This window comes from Bufo bufo, chromosome 7 (assembly GCF_905171765.1).
Source record: "Bufo bufo chromosome 7, aBufBuf1.1, whole genome shotgun sequence".
NCBI lineage: Eukaryota > Metazoa > Chordata > Amphibia > Anura > Bufonidae > Bufo > Bufo bufo.
Genome location: NC_053395.1, coordinates 93,521,907 through 93,538,868, shown reverse-complemented (window position 1 = coordinate 93,538,868; position 16,962 = coordinate 93,521,907).

Below are 16,962 nucleotides of genomic sequence, written 5' to 3'. Positions count from 1 at the left end.
AGAAGGTAAACCATTACTGCAGCACTCTACAAATCTTGGTTTTATGGTAGAGTGGCCAGAATGAAGCTTCTCCTGTCTAAAAGGCACATGGAAGGCCACCTGGAGCTGGCATAAAAGCACCTAATAGAATCTCAGAAACAAGATTTTCTGGTCTGATGAAACCAAGATTAAACTCTAAGTATCTAAAGGACTCTCATACTGTGAAAACCAAGATTCGCTGGTCTTATAAAACTAAAATTGAACTTTCTGGCCTCAATTCCAGCGATGAGCGGCAGGGGCAATAGTCGAATTTGCAAATATTTGGGCGAATATTCGTCATATATTCACGAATTTGAGAATTCGTGATCTCCAGTCATTAATATCTTGATTGTGAAAATCGGCAATCGGAAAATTTGCGCTAAAATTCGCTATACGAAAATTCGCAATCAACACTACTCCTAAGTCAAAGATATTGCAGCCTTCTCATTGGCCCACAAGCAAGAAGCAGTGAGGGATCATGGGTACTGATGAAAAAAAATCTAGAATATTCGCGATTACGAAGATATAGCACTATATTCTAGATATTCGTGAATTCTCGAAGTGCCAATATTCGCGATAAAAATTCGCGACTAGAATATTCGCTAACAACACTACTTAATTCTAAGCTTCATGTCTGGAGGAAACCAGTCACTGCTCATCACATGCCCAATACCATCGCTATGGTGAAGCATGGTAGTGACAGCATCATGCTGAGGGGATGTTTTTCAACAGCTGGGACAGGGAGACTGATCAGGTGTTAGCCCAGCTCCCCGTACCTGTGATTCTGTCCCCACACGCAGGTATGGGCGCTGGGCTTCTTCACTCCCTTCTGCTTCTGCACGCCATGCTGACAGGCGCAGGCAGCGGGGTTCTTAGTTGTGGTTTGTATTCCTGCCACCAGCATTTCCCTCCTGGCTCTGAGCAGAGCTTTCACTCTGGCTCAGAGTTCCTTGTGTGTAATTAGGGTGTGTGCGTGCGTGTCTCTCCTCCCTTTGTGAGGCAGCCTGCGCACGACCTCTCTCTTCCCCTGCCTATAGCTGGTCTGCAGGAGGTATTTAAAGGTGCTTCATTCTTCTACAGGAAGGCGCTGAGCAACTTAGGTTCCAAGCTTGTCTAGTTTCCTGTTGAGCGAAGGTATTCTGTTGGTTCTTGTCATTCTATTGGACTTCAGATTACGTTTTACGGACTTTGCCTGATTGCCGCCTGCCTTGACCCTGATCTACATTTATGGACTTTACCTGACCACCGCCTGCCCTGACTTCTGCCTTTGTACCCTGACTACGCTTTCATCTGATCAGGCTCTGGCCTCCCAGCATCCACTGGGTGTGTTGTGTCACCTGGAGGTCAGTCCAGTGGGTTCACTCTCTGGTCCCGATTACCTCGTGTTCCGATTCCCATCTGAGGTAAGACTCATGAAAGTCTCTCCTCACCATCAGAGGTATAGTGTGAAGAACGAGGAGTGTGCTTAGACATCGCACACATGGGGAGTTGGTCACATAGGGCAGCAGGTTCTCACCCGCTGGTCATAACATCAGAGTTGATGGAAAGCTGAATGGAGAAAAGTACAGAGATATTCTTAATGAAAATGCAATCCAAAGTGCTCTGAACCTCAAACTGTGCCAAAGGATCATGTTCCAATGAGACAATGGCCCTAAGCACAGAACAACAGAGGAGTGGCTAAGGGACAATTCTGTGAAAGTCCTTGAGTGGTCAAGTCAGAGCCCTCAACCTAATTGAACATCTCTGGAGAGACCTGAAAATGCCTGACCACCGACGGTCCCCATACAACCTGACAGAATTGGAGAGGATTTGCAGAGTAGATGTCACGGATGAAGTTGCAGATAGCTGGAACTTATAAATAAACGACTGACTGGCTTGATCCCAAACTAAGGAGCACATAGGTGAGCCCTATAAAACCCTAAGAGCTCTCCCTGACTGCTATGCACATGCAAGGGTCTCAATGGTAGACGATTGCATGTCGACATACCTAAGACTATGTGACACCTGAAAACCCTATAATAGTGAGGGGACAGGACCACCGGCTCCCTGCACTTAATACGGACGGAGTCAGGGTCACCTAGAATCAAGCCAGAAAGGAAACACAATAAAGAAAAAAGACTTATCTGAGCAAACAGCAGCAGCAGCCTCCAGCAGTGAACACTTCATCCAGGAAGTAGTATAAACCGCAAAGTGAGGCAGTATGGGAGGGAATATAAAGGAAGACGATAAGTCTAAATAAGTGACACCTGCCAGAAGGAAAGGAGATGACAAAGTGAAACCAAATTAAAGAACGTCATACAAGAGGTAGAGACGAACGTCTGCCAGACCTGCTCACAGAACTGGTGGTGACAGTAGAATAGCAGAAAATCCCCCACTCAAGTAGCATCATACCCAAGAAGACTGGAGGCTGTAAACACTGCCAAAGGTGCTTCAATTACGTAAGTATTGAGTAAAGGGTCTGAGTATGGGGTATTGAGTGCCAAATGATGGGGGGAAAAAACTCTATACTGACAGGGAGTGTTCCACAGGATTGGCGCATAGCAAATGTGATGCCAATATTTAAAAAGGGTCCCAAAACAGAGCCCGGAAACTATAGGCCGGTAAGTTTAACATCTGTCGTGGGTAAACTATTTGAAGGTTTTCTAAGAGATGCTATCTTGGAGTACCTCAATGAAAATAAGCCATATCAGCATGGCTTCATGAGGGATTGGTCATGTCAAACTAATTTAATCAGTTTCTATGAGGAATTAAGTTCTAGACATGACAGTGGTGAATTAATGGATGTCGTATATCTTGACTTCTCCAAAGCATTGGACACTGTACCACATAAAAGGTTAGTACAGTCGTGGCCAAAAGTTTTGAGAATGACACAAATATTAGTTTTCACAAAGTTTGCTGCTAAACTGCTTTTAGATCTTTGTTTCAGTTGTTTCTGTGATGTAGTGAAATATAATTACACGCACTTTATACGTTTCAAAGGCTTTTATCGACAATTACATGACATTTATGCAAAGAGTCAGTATTTGCAGTGTTGGTCCTTCTTTTTCAGGACCTCTGCAATTCGACTGGGCATGCTCTCAATCAACTTCTGGGCCAATTCCTGACTGATAGCAACCCATTCTTTCATAATCACTTCTTGGAGTTTGTCAGAATTAGTCGGTTTTTGTTTGTCCACCCGCCTCTTGAGGATTGACCACAAGTTCTCAATGGGATTAAGATCTGGGGAGTTTCCAGGCCATGGACCCAAAATGTCAACGTTTTGGTCCCCGAGCCACTTAGTTATCTCTATTGCCTTATGGCACGGTGCTCCATCGTGCTGGAAAATGCATTGTTCTTCACCAAACTGTTGTTGGATTGTTGGAAGAAGTTGCTGTTGGAGGGTGTTTTGGTACCATTCTTTATTCATGGCTGTGTTTTTGGGCAAAATTGTGAGTGAGCCCACTCCCTTGGATGAGAAGCAACCCCACACATGAATGGTCTCAGGATGCTTTACTGTTGGCATGACACAGGAATGATGGTAGCGCTCACCTTTTCTTTTCAGTTGCCCCAAACAATCGGAAAGAGGCTTCATCAGAGAATATGACTTTGCCCCAGTCCTCAGCAGTCCATTCACCAAACTTTCTGCAGAAGATCAATCTGTCCCTGATGTTTTTTTGGAGAGAAGTGGCTTCTTTGCGGGGCCTCACTGTGCGTGCAGATGCGCTCACACCTGCCTGCTGCCATTCCTGAGCAAGCGCTGCTCTGGTGGCACTTCGATCCCGCAGCTGAATCCTCTTTAGGAGACGATCCTGGCGCTTGCTGGACTTTCTTTCCTGAAGCCTTCTTAACAAGAATTGAACCTCTTTCCTTGAAGTTCTTGATGATCCTATAAATTGTTGATTGAGGTGCAATCTTAGTAGCCACAATATCCTTGCCTGTGAAGCCATTTTTATGCAACACAATGATGGCTGCACGCGTTTCTTTGCAGGTCACCATGGTTAACAATGGAAGAACAATGATTTCAAGCATCACCCTCCTTTTAACATGTCAAGTCTGCCATTTTAACCCAATCAGCCTGACATAATGATCTCCAGCCTTGTGCTCGTCAACATTCTCACCTGAGTTAACAAGACGATTACTGAAATTATCTCAGCAGGTCCTTTAATGACAGCAATGAAATGCAGTGGAAAGGTTTTTTTGGGATTAAGTTAATTTTCATGGCAAAGAAGGACTATGCAATTCATCTGATCACTCTTCATAACATTCTGGAGTATATGCCAATTGCTATTATAAAAACTTAAGCATCAACTTTTCCAATTTCCAATATTTATGTAATTCTCAAAACCTTTGGCCACGACTGTATATAAAATGAGAATGCTCGGACTGGGAAAAAATGTCTATGTGGGTAAGTAACTGGCTCAGTGATAGAAAACAGAGGGTGGTTATTAATGGTACACACTCATTAATTGTCACTAGTAGGGTATCATAGGGGTCAGTATTGGGCACTATTCTCTTTAGCCTGTTTGGGACACATGACGTACCGGTACGGCATGATGTCCCGGTACTTATTGAGCAGGCTCCCGGGGACAATGCTCGGGGAGTCCTGTGACCCCCCCGTGTCGGCGATCGCCGCAAACCGCAGGTCAATTCAGACCTGCGGTTTGTGTCTTTTACAGGTTGCGGTGGGCGGCGGTGCCATCGGGTGCCCATGGGGCTGTAGGGGGGACCCGATAGCATGGAAGGCAGCGCACTGCCTTCCTGTGACGAGCCTGTGGGATCCAGCCCCCTGGATCTCACAGGCCGGAAGCTGCATGAGTAATACACACTGTATTACTCATACAGCTAATGCATTCCAATGCAGAAGTATTGGAATGCATTGTAAAGGGAATTAGACCCCCAAAAGTTGAAGTCCCAAAGTGGAACAAAAAATAAAGTGAAAAAAAGTTGAAAAAATTAAGTTTTCCCCTCAAAAAAATTAAGTTTCAAGTAAAATTAAACAAAAACTTCATTTTCCCCAAATAAAGTAAATTTTTTTTTTTAATTTAGATATCTCCGTGTCCGTATCGACCGATTCTATAAACATATCACATGACCTAACCCCTCAGATGAACACCGTAAAAAATAAAAAATAAAAACTGTGCTAAATAAACCATTATTTTGTCACCTTACATCACAAAAAGTACAACAGCAAGCGATCAAAAAGGCGTACGCCCACCAAAATAGTACCAATCTAACCGTCACCTCATCCTGCAAAAAATGATCCCTACCTAAGGAAATCGCCCAAAAAATAAAACTATGGCTCAGAATAGGGAGACACTAAAACATATTTTTTTTTGTTTTAAAAAAGCTGTTATTGTGTAGAAATTAAGTAAATTAAAAAAAGTATACATATTAGGTATCGCCGCATCTGTAATAACCTGCTCTATAAAAATATCACATGACCTAACCCCTCAGGTGATCACCGTAAAAAAGAAATTTTTAAACGGTGTAAAAAAAAGCCAAAAAGCGTAATAGCAAGCGATCAAAAAGTCATACGCACCCCAAAATAGTGCCAATCAAACCGTCATCTCATCCTGCAAAAATCTTATCCTATCCAAGATAATTGCCCAAAAACTGAAAAAACTATGGCTCTCAGACTATGGAGACACTAAAACATGATTTTTTTTGTTTCAAAAATGAAATCATTGTGTAAAACTTACATAAATAAAAAAATTGTATACATATTAGGTATCACCGCATCCGTGACCACCTGGTCTATGAAAATAACAAATGATCTAACCTGTCAGATGAATGTTGTAAATAAAAAAAATAAAAAACGGTGCCAAAACAGCTATTTCTTGTTACCTTGCCTCACAAAAAGTGTAATATAGAGCAACCAAAAATCATATGTATCCTAAACTAGTACCAACAAAACTGACACCCTATTCCGTAGTTTCTAAAATGGGGTCACTTTTTTGGAGTTTCTACTCTAGGGGTGCATCAGGGGGGCTTCAAATGGGACATGGTGTCAAAAAACCAGTCCAGCAAAATCTGCCTTTCAAAAACCGTATGGCATTACTTTCCTTCTGCGCCCTGCCGTGTGCCCGTACAGCGGTTTATGACCACATATGGGTTGTTTCTGTAAACTACAGAATCAGAGCCATAAATATTTCGTTTTGTTTGGCTGTTAACCCTTCCTTTGTAACTGGAAAAAAATTATTAAAATGGAAAATCTGCCAAAAAAGTGAAATTTTGAAATTGTATCTCTATTTTCCATTAATTCTTGTGGAACACCTAAAGGGTTAACAAAGTTTGTAAAATCAGTTTTGAATACCTTGAGGGGTGTAGTTTCTAGAATGGGGTCATTTTTGGGTGGTTTCTATTATGTAAGCCTTGCAAAATGACTTCAGACTTGAACTGGTCCTTAAAAAGTTAGTTTTTGAAAATTTCTGCGAAATTTTAAGATTTGCTTCTAAACTTCTAAGCCTTGAAACGTCCCCCAAAAATAAAATATCATTCCCAAAATTATCCTAACATGAAGTAGACATATGGGGAATGTAAAGTAATAACTATTTTTGTAGGCATTACTATGTATTATAGAAGTAGAGAAATTAAAACTTCGAAATTTCAGTGAACAGCAAACTAAGCTGTATGTCACAGTCGTTACCTTTGACTGTGACCTTCCGTTCTTGCTCATTCGGCGCTCCTCGCTGAAGTTCTGTTCCTGTGTGTTATTTGTGGTTCTGTATGGGTTAACTCCCCTGTATTCCTATTAGGAGTTAATTCTCTGTCTGCTCCATGAGTGTGGTCTCTCTGCTGCACCCATGGAACCTGTATATAAGACCTCATTCACACGACTGTTTTTTTTTTTCCGTTTCCGATCCGCATCCGTTTCCGTTTTTTGCGGTATACATGCGGATCTATTCATTTCAATGGTCTAAAATTATGAACGGACAACCTTCAGTATGTTGTCCGATTCCGTACTTCCGTTTTTATGTTCCGTCAAAATATGAAGCTTGTCCTATTATTGTCCGCAGATCTCGGTCCGATTCCCCATTCAAGTCAATGGATCCGCAAAAATCGGAAGACAAACGGAAACGTTTCCGTATGTGTTCCGTTTTTCGCGGATCCGTTTCCGTTTTTTAATTAACATAATTTATTGTAGGCTCTGCCCTCTGGGGTTGTGGCTTAAAAATTCATATCTACCTAGCCATAACGATTTGGGAGCCCCCTAAAATCAAGATGCCTAGGGTAGATGTCTCCAAACTGATTGTATTAATCCAAGAAAGGCCAGAAATCTGGGATTCCAGAAAGGATCCGTACCATGATCGGGTACGAAAGGACCGGGCATGGGAAGAGGTGGCGCAGGAGCTGATGCCTGAAGACTGGGCCAGATGCAGACCCAATAAGCGTTCTGGAATTAGTAAGTGTACATTTTTATATATTCATGTAATATCATTCTGTGTATAAAATCAAGTCCTGTAGCATCCCTGATTGCAATCTCTAGGGCAGTGTTCAGACGTCTGCACTAGAAATTAGCATGGGCCTTGCAAAGTGACATAGCAGCCTTTTTTTTTTTGCAAAATCCTTTGATGCCTATCACTTTTTATGTAATGCATCTCTGCACATTTGCAAACTTTCCTGCACACGTCACATTGAGCTTTGCAAAGTGACATAGCAGACTTTTTTTTTTTGCAAAATCCTTTGATGCCTATCACTTTTTATGAAATGCATCTCTGCACATTTGCAAACTTTCCTGGGTCACTTTGCTTTGCTTGGCCTTTGTGCACACGTCACATTGAGCCTTGCAAAGTGACATAGCAGACTTTTTTAAAATTTAAATCCTTTGATGCCTATCACTTTTTATATTGGATACTTTCACACTTGCGGCAGGACGGATCCAACAGCCTGTTCACCATGTCGGATCCGTCCTTCCGCTATTTTGGCAGACCGCCGCTCTGTCCCTATTGACGATAATGGGGACGGGGGTGGAGCTCTGGCACAGCACAGCGGTGGATGGCCAAAGCCGCAGGACTAAAAAGTTGAATATGCTGAACTTTTAGTCCTGTGGCCTTTTGCCGTGCACCGCTGGGCTGCGCCAAAGCTCTGCCCGTTCCCATTATAGTCAATAGGGACAGAGCAGCGGTCTGCCAAAATAGCGGAAGGACGGATCCGACATGGTAAACAGCCTGTTGGATCCGTTCTGCCGCAAGTGTGAAAGTAGCCTCATGCATCTCTGCACATTTTCCGATTTTCCAGTGTCACTTTGCTATTTTCTTGTGCACACGTCTGCAATGATGGAGCTCAGTTTTCTATCCTTTGAAGATGTATGAAATAGAAGATGTCTTTGAAATATTGTAAACAAAGAAATTCATTGAAAATTTTTAATTTTTAATTTTTATTTTTTTCAGTCAAACAAATCAAGACAAAGTGGAATTCCTGTCGGGATCAATTCCGACGGGAATTTAATGCCAGAAAAGGGCATAGTGGCGACGGGAAACCAAAGAAGAAGCCCTATCTCTATACCAAGGACTTACAGTTCCTCCTGCCTGTAATGGACATGCGACCGTAAGTATTTAGTTACTGTATGGAAACTGGGGAACACGGATGTAAGTAGTCCATCGTATCCTAAACTGGCATCCTGCTGAGAGTTTTAGCGCACAGCGTCATTGTTTTTCATGATGCTGTGCGCTTTGTGCAACTGCTGCAGTACACTAATACACTCATATAGATCATACGAGTGTATTACTGTACTGCAGGGGGCTCACGAAGCGCACAGCGTCATTGAAAACAATAAAACAACATGCTGTCCTGCTCTATGTAGGATCCCACGTTGGAATACCAAGGACCACTCACATCCGTGTTCAAAGGTCATGTGCGTTTTGCATAAAAATTGATGCTGATCTATTGTTACCCTATCTGCATAGATCATTACCATATGATATTCTTGAGAAATGGCTGCAGCGTCACGGCCTTGTCAAACAGCTGATTAGTGAGGATCGGGGTCGATCTATGAATAGCTTTTTTTTGAAAAAAAAACTTACAAGTACTTTTGATCTATTTCAGGACAGTGGACAATCTTCAGGCCGATGATGAGTCCTCGTCCACAAACCTTGAGGAGCCTGGTACACCTGCAGCTTCTTTTCAACCCGATGCTGGACCATCAGAGGCTGAGGAAAGGCCCGAGGAGGAAAGCCAGCATGAGAATTCTCCGCCTCAGCCATCCAGGCGCCAAAGTTCTCGAAGGAGGGGAGGATCTTCGAGTCAACAAAATGCGCAGATGGCTCGGAGGGATTTTATCGATGCTCAGGTCTTTGACTACCTAAATAAAAACAAAACGGAGACCCCGGAAGAAAAAATCATCAGAAGCCTGGCTCCAGCCTTATCAAGAGTGCCTCCTGAACGGCATTCTTTGGTGCTATCTTCATTAGCATCAGTTTTGTATATATTCGAGGGGGATAGTATACCCCTTGATGTCATTCAATTTATCGACAAGGAGAAATTGAGGCAAGCCCATATCCGGGCACAAATTAGGTCACCAATGCCAACTTCAGAAAGTGTGGCACATATTGCAGGTCCAGGACCCACACATCCTGGAAGTTCCTCAACCCCTCAAATTGTTTTCAGGGGAACAGGTCCATACTCAAGGGAGCTGTTTGATTTATAATTTTTTTATTTTATTTGGTTTATATTTTCATAAAAAGTTATTTGGAATCTGCTATGTTGTGTCATTATTTTTATTTATCTATAAAATGTAAACCTTTTTTTTTTTTTTTCAAAGTCCAAAGGTCTTGATCTTCTAGGGAGAGTCACACCGGTATTAGTGTACTCCACCAAATTAGGTTTTATACACAATCTCATATACCCTCCAGTATGGTGTTGGTTGTGTCTCTGGGTAAAGGATTATATTATTAATATTTTTGTATTTAGTGAATTAGGGAGAAGTAGTGTAGTCAATAGCCAATCCAGGGATATATGACACGTGCTTTCTTAAAAATAAAAGATTAGTATTTTATGAATAATCAATAAAAAATATGGGTCTTCTCTTTACATAAAATTAGTTTGTTTTTGGGTTAAATTAAAATTACAAAAAAATGAATAGTTTTGGAAATGTGGTATTAGAGGGTATTTTTGTAATTTTTTTAGCATTCTAGTCAAATTCATTTAAAAAAATTACATGGTCTATATTGTTCGATAAATTAAAAATGTGCATATAGGCCATTAATAGTTTAAATAAATATTTTTAACGCTAATATTACCAAAAATACCCCAGCCCGCAAGCCCACGTCAAGGGTCCACATTGTCTTGCGAGCCCCTAAACTAGCTAAAAAAATTAAAAAGGGAACTAACTAACTAAAAAAAAAAAAATTTGGAAATTTGAACACAGAGATCAGATCAAATCAACGACCACCACGGATGGCATCCATCTGCCACGGCAATGAACCTTCTGGACTGCAAAAGTAGTCCGCATAGCGTTCCCGAACAGCTAGTCTAGCTGTTCCAGGTCTTCCATGTCGGACTGGTTCTAAATTGACAGGTGTGTTAGTCAAATTTTGAAGCTGTTCTGCATCCAGGGGAACATCGTGGATCCTGGTGAAATTGTGTAAAACGACACAAGCTTGGATCACCAGGGTGACATTTTCCGGATCCATTTGCATTGACGACATAAATACTCTCCACTTAGCAGAAAGTATACCAAAGGCGCACTCAACAAAACGACGGGCACGAGTCAGTCGGTAGTTGAATATGCGCTTTCGGTTGTCTAAATCTCGTCTGGGGAAGGGCCGCATCATATTGGGTGATAATGCAAACCCTTCATCAGCCACGATTACAAATGGAACCGGGGGACCTGCTGTTCCGGGTAGTGTTCTGGGCTCTGGTAGGGCTAACTGATTGGCGCGAAGTCGCTCACCCATTCTGGAGGCACAAAAGATGCGGGAGTCTGATGTACTTCCATAGGCCCCGATATCGACAATTACAAACCTGTAATTACTGTCAGCCAAGGCTAACAGCACCACAGAAAAGTACTGCTTGTAATTAAAGTACCGGGACCCTGAGTGAGCAGGCTTCTTAACACGTATGTGTTTGCCATCAAGTGCCCCGAGGCAGTTTGGAAACTGCGCAGAATCTTGAAAACCCTCGGCGATACGTAGCCAATCTAACGCCTTGGGGGTGGGCATCACCGCTTCCCTGAGATGTTGCCATATGATTTGACACGTTTGGCTGACTATCCCAGAGATAGTAGAGACTCCCAGCAGGAACTCGAAGTGCAGCGAAGCAAAGGAGTTTCCAGTTGCCAGAAATCTGTAAGATATAAAAAAAAGAAAAAATGAATGTCAAAACTATATAATAAAGTATTAAGGACTATTCTCATCTCATAGTATGATAAATTACACTTCAAACCTCTTTAATACCACAACTATATTGAGAAAGCTCCGCCACCAAGCTCTTAACCCTGTCTTTCCCATAAAATTGAATTGGAGCGTGTGACCCATGTTCCTTTAAATTTTTATGAGGCTGATGGAAATAGCTGTGCTGGGCTTGGCTATATTTGTCTGGACCATAATGGATGGTGGCTGCACATGCGCTGTGCGGCCTTTGTGACTTTGTGTGCTATGTTCACAATATAGTCGTTGGTCCAAGCTGTGGGATCCACAACCACCAGACAATGGGGGTATATCCTAGCTATATGCCCACATTGTCTGAGATGTGAAAACCCCATTTACAAAAAAAAGGCATTTTTAAGACTACACATTCGGCCTACATAACATCCTAATAAATTAAAGTTATGTGACCCCTGCAAGTGCCAGATGCCACATTAAACAAAAAAATATATTTACCTCAAAGTGACAATGAGTCTTTCTTCAGGTCCAATGCAGCGCCTCATGTTCGTATCCTGAAAGGTTAGGTACGGACGAAGAGATACAAGCAGGCGATCAAAAGATTCCACAGACATACGACAAAACTGGTGACATTTCATAGGGTCCTGCCGCAGGTCTGCATATAACGTATGGAAGTGTCCCTTCCTGAGCCTTTGTGAGACAATAGGATGCACCCATTGCCTCCATCTCCTCCTTGGTTCTTCTTCCAGCATTTGCGAATTACTTCCAAAGCGCCGAGAAAGTAGCCAGCGTAGAAGCAGTTCACGTTCAAAGTAATTTGCCATGGTTGTCGCACAAAAAACAGTGAGAATCCAATACCAGCAAGGCACAAGCTACACACAGCTCTATCCGAGTAGAAAACCACATAAAAAGGCACCTGAATTTATGAGCATGTGACTTTTCTATAGCAGTTTCCAAGACAACTAAGAATATATTATAATAATTTATTCTCTCCTCCTTTTTTTAAACTCATCCGTTTTTTGCGGACCGTTTTTTGCGGATGACATACGGAAGCCACTCTTCTGTTTTTTGCGGACATGCGGATCCGTTTTTTGCGGATCCGCAAAACGGAACGGATTACAAACGGTCGTGTGAATGTACACTAAGGCTGAGCTTTCCTCCGTTCTGTGTCAGCTCTCCTGGTGTGTGTTGTCTTGTCCTGCTTTGCTCCTGGTTTGTACTCTCTCCCATGCTGCTGACCCATGGGATCTGTGTCTGTCTGTCTGTGCTCTGTGAGTTTCCCTACTTGTTCATTTGCGTCCTTTTTCCTGTCTTTCTGTTCTGCCAGTTATGTTTTAGTTACTTTGTGTTTATTCTGATGTCTGTGTTCAGCAAGCCTTTGCAGCAGAGTGGCATGACAAGGCCATGCAGTTTACTACTGGTGGAGCAAGTCCTTCTCTGCTCATTGCCACTCCTGCTCCCTTGCATGAACTCCTGCTTGTGTTATTATTTGCCCTGTTTTGTATTTACCTGTATGTTATGTATGCCTATGTGCCGTCGGTACCTTCTGGTACCTGCTGTCACTGTCTAGGTCACGCTCCAGAGTGGACCCTGGCAACTTCTTGCGGCTAAGTCTAACCCTACCATCTAGGGCTCTAGTGAAAACCAGGAGTTGCTTAGTTACGCCCCTCTGGAGTATTACTAGACAGTGGCGCAGTGGGGGTTTTCTCCCACTGTGCTGACGGTACATAGAGCTCATGTTTTATCTGTGCTGCTTTCCATGTTTCTGTTTGTGCAATAAACTCTTATGTGTCTGTACCTGATTTCCGTTTATTGCTTGACGACGCGGTGGTCTCTCCTGGGACCTCCAACTCGTGACACTGTAGAAACCATTGTCAGGCAGCTGCTGCCAAGGCCAATAAGATAATAGGTTGCATTAAAAGGGGCATAGATGCCCGTGATGAGAACATAGTCCTGCCACTTTACAAATCACTAGTCAGACCACACATGGAGTATGGTGTACAGTTCTGGGCTCCTGTGAACAAGGCAGACATAGCAGAGCTGGAGAGAGTTCAGAGAAGGTCAACTAAAGTAATAACTGGAATGGGTGGACTACAGTACCCTGAAAGATTATCAAAATTAGGGTTATTCGCTTTAGAAAAAAGATGACTAAGGGGAGATCTAATAACTATGTATAAATATAGGACTGTGACTGCGATGAGGAGACATCCTCTGCGTCCGGTGAAAAGAAGGTTTGTACACAAACATAGAAGAGGATTCTTTACGGTAAGAGCAGTGAGACTATGGAACTCTGTCTGAGGAGGTGGTGATGGTGAATTCACTAAAAGAGTTCAAGAGGGGCCTGAATGTATTTCTGGAGTTTAATAATATTACAGGCTATAGTTACTAGAGAGGGGTTGTTGATCCAAGGAGTTATTCAGATTTTCTGATTGGAGTAAAGTGGGGAAAATTAGCTTGTACCTAACAGGGTTTTTTTTTTTTTGCCTTCCTCTGGATCAATTTGCAGGATAACAGGCTGAAATAGATGGACAGATGTCTTTTTTCAGCCTTATAAACTATGTTACTATGTAAGTGTTTTATTTTTTTACTACAAAGCCACAACATAAAATGAGAAAAAATGAAAGGGTCTGAAGACTTTCAGAATGCATTGTATTAGAGTAAAATGGTTTAATAACTATCAGGATTGAAGTCATAGAACATGTTCAACTTTCAGTTTCTTTAAAAACTATGAACACCTCTTAGGACTTTTTTTTTTACTCATGGGCTAAAATACAGTATTCGTTGTACAAGGTTAAGTTTCAGTTTGTCTGAAGAGTGTCTTGCTTTGAGTTTCACAGTGAACCCTTAGGTTGCTCCTTTGATGGCTTGATATATAGCCCCTATCTGAATTCCTGACAGCTCATGAACACTTTCTATTCTTCAACTAATAAGAATTTGGCTTGAGTGTTTGTGAGCTGTCAAGGGTTCAGAGATAAGGTCTATATATTTTGAGTCATCAGAACGCAACCTGACTGCTCAATGTGAAACTGAAATAACAATTTTCTTAATCCTCTATAACCATTGAAAGATTAAAATGAGTAAGATGCAATCTAAAAAATTGCCCCAGAAGTCTTCATTATCTTTAAAGTGGTTTTCCAGACATTTCATCTAATTAAGTTATGGCGTTAACATGAGAAGATAAGCTCTTTTACATAAGCTCCCCCCGCTGGACTGGTGCACAGTGTGGGCTCTTCCACCTGGGTCCTGACTGGATGTGGCATCTTCTTTTCCTGTTCAACTGCAGCCACACCTTACATTAGGCTACTTTCACACTTGCATTTCTAATTCCGGTATTGAGATCCGGCAGAGGATCTCAATACTGGAATTAAAAGCATCAGTTTTGATTTTGCATCAGGATGCATCTGTTTCGTTAGGATGTGGTTGTGTGAAATCAAAACGTAAAAAAACAGATGTTTTTTTTTTCCATTTTTTGACCGGACACAAAACCGCAGCTTGCAGCAGTCACAAGACGGAATGGTGCCAGAAAATATCCTAATACATCCAGAATGGATCTTTTTCCATTCAGAATGCGTGAGGACCAAACGGAAATGTTTTTTTCTGGTGTTGGGATCTGGAAAACAACAATGCAAGTGTGAAAGTAGTCTAAGTTAGACATAATGCTCAGAGAACCCTTTTAACACCTTTTCAACTCAGGCTCTGTAAATATCTACATTTGAGACTCTGTTCCATTACACAGTCTCTCATTTAGAATCGCTATTTTTCCTGCAATATCAATAGACACCTAGGTGAAGTCAGTGGGTTTCATGAGATTTAGCCTGAATAGCTGGATGTGTCAGAATGACTTGAGAATTCTGTAATAAACAGAAGAAACCATCTTAGATGGTGATTTTTTGTTACTTCACCTCTAAAACAAATGTATGCATGTAAATGAAGTGATAAAAGTCATACACACTCCAAAATGTTATCAATTTTGGAGTGTTTTCATAGCTCTGTAGACATAACTATGAAAAAGTTATGGGGGTCAGAATATAGTGATGCAATTTCATTTTTTCCAATTCCACCCCATTTGGATGTTTTTCCATCTTCCCAACTAATTGTATGTAATATTAAATGGTGCCAGTAGAAAGTACAACTTGTCAGTCAATTCAGTCCTCAGGGCTCACCTACCGGTCTTGTTTTCAGAATTTCCTTAGTATTGAGCAGGTTATTTAATTAGGTATTTATTCTGTGGGATACTTTCAAATCATGACTGGCAGGTGGGCCCTGAGAACTGGAGTTAAGGAACACTGCCGTAAAATATAAATCCTCATACGGGTATGTAAAAAAATAAAATAAAAAGATTATGGCTCTGGGAAGGTAGGGAGTAAAAAATTAACAGAAAATTTATTGGGGCTGAAAAAGTTAATCTTCAGTGCTACTGTGCAGTAGCTTAGCGTACTTGTAAGGCTACTTTCACACTTGCGGCAGTGTGATCTGGCGGGCAGTTCCGTAGTCACAAATGCATTGCAAGGACGGATCCGTCTCTCCGCTTGTCATGCGGACCGACGGATGCGTCTTGTACATTTTTTCACATTTTTACCGATCTGCGCATGCCGGAACGACGGATCCGGCATTCCGGTATTTTGAATGCCGGATCCGGCGCTAATTCATTCCTATGGGAAAAAATGCCGGATCCGGCGTTCAGGCAAGTCTTCAGTTTTTTTCACCGGAGAGAAAACCGTAGCATGCTGCGGTTTTCTTTTTTGCCTGATCAGTCAAAACGACTGAACTGAAGACATCCTGATGCAAACTGAACGGATTACTCTCCATTCAGAATGCATAGGGATAAAACTGACCAGTTCTTTTCCGGTATAGAGCCCCTGTGACGGAACTCTATGCCGGAAAAGAAAAACGCAAGTGTGAAAGTAGCCTTAGTCGCCTATTCCAGTTTGTAGGATGGTATTTCGCATGTTACCGTATCTTTCTTTACAGCTGGTGAGTGCTGGTTACTGTTCATATACCTGTCATCAACTTATTTGGGTGCTTGTTTGACCGATTGATGTGATTATTACTTATTGTTCATTTTAAAGTATACATTCTTGCACTACAGTTTTTATCGTATTTTACAACATTGTAAGTGCTTTTCATTTGGAAATGTGTATGATTTCTGTCTAAACTTCTGGAATATGTTCAGATTATACATATTTAAAATAAATAAATAGAAACAACAAAGCAATGTGAACATAGCCCACCATGTTTTTGGTATGATAACCCCCATCAGTTATTCCATATGTACATTGCTGTTTAACAGAACTTTACGCATTTCTATAAACTACATTGTTGACTGCCTTGTTGTAGGTTGGTAAAAAATCTTTAATAAAATTATATACTTATACTGTATGAGAAAAAACATCATGTACAAATTGTAAAAACTCAGGGGGTCATTTATCATACTGAAATATATTTGGCATATTCTCCCTGCTCACGCCAGGTCTGAAATTATGGGCGTGGCGTGGAAGGGGACAGACTGGCAGGCTTATCTCATTCATTATTTTTTACGCCTGTTTTAGGTGTAAAAAATGGTCTAAATGTAAGACAGCTAAGAAGCTGTCTTACATTTAGAACTGGCTCTGGATGCTCCGAAGTTATGGAGAGGCTGGCACCT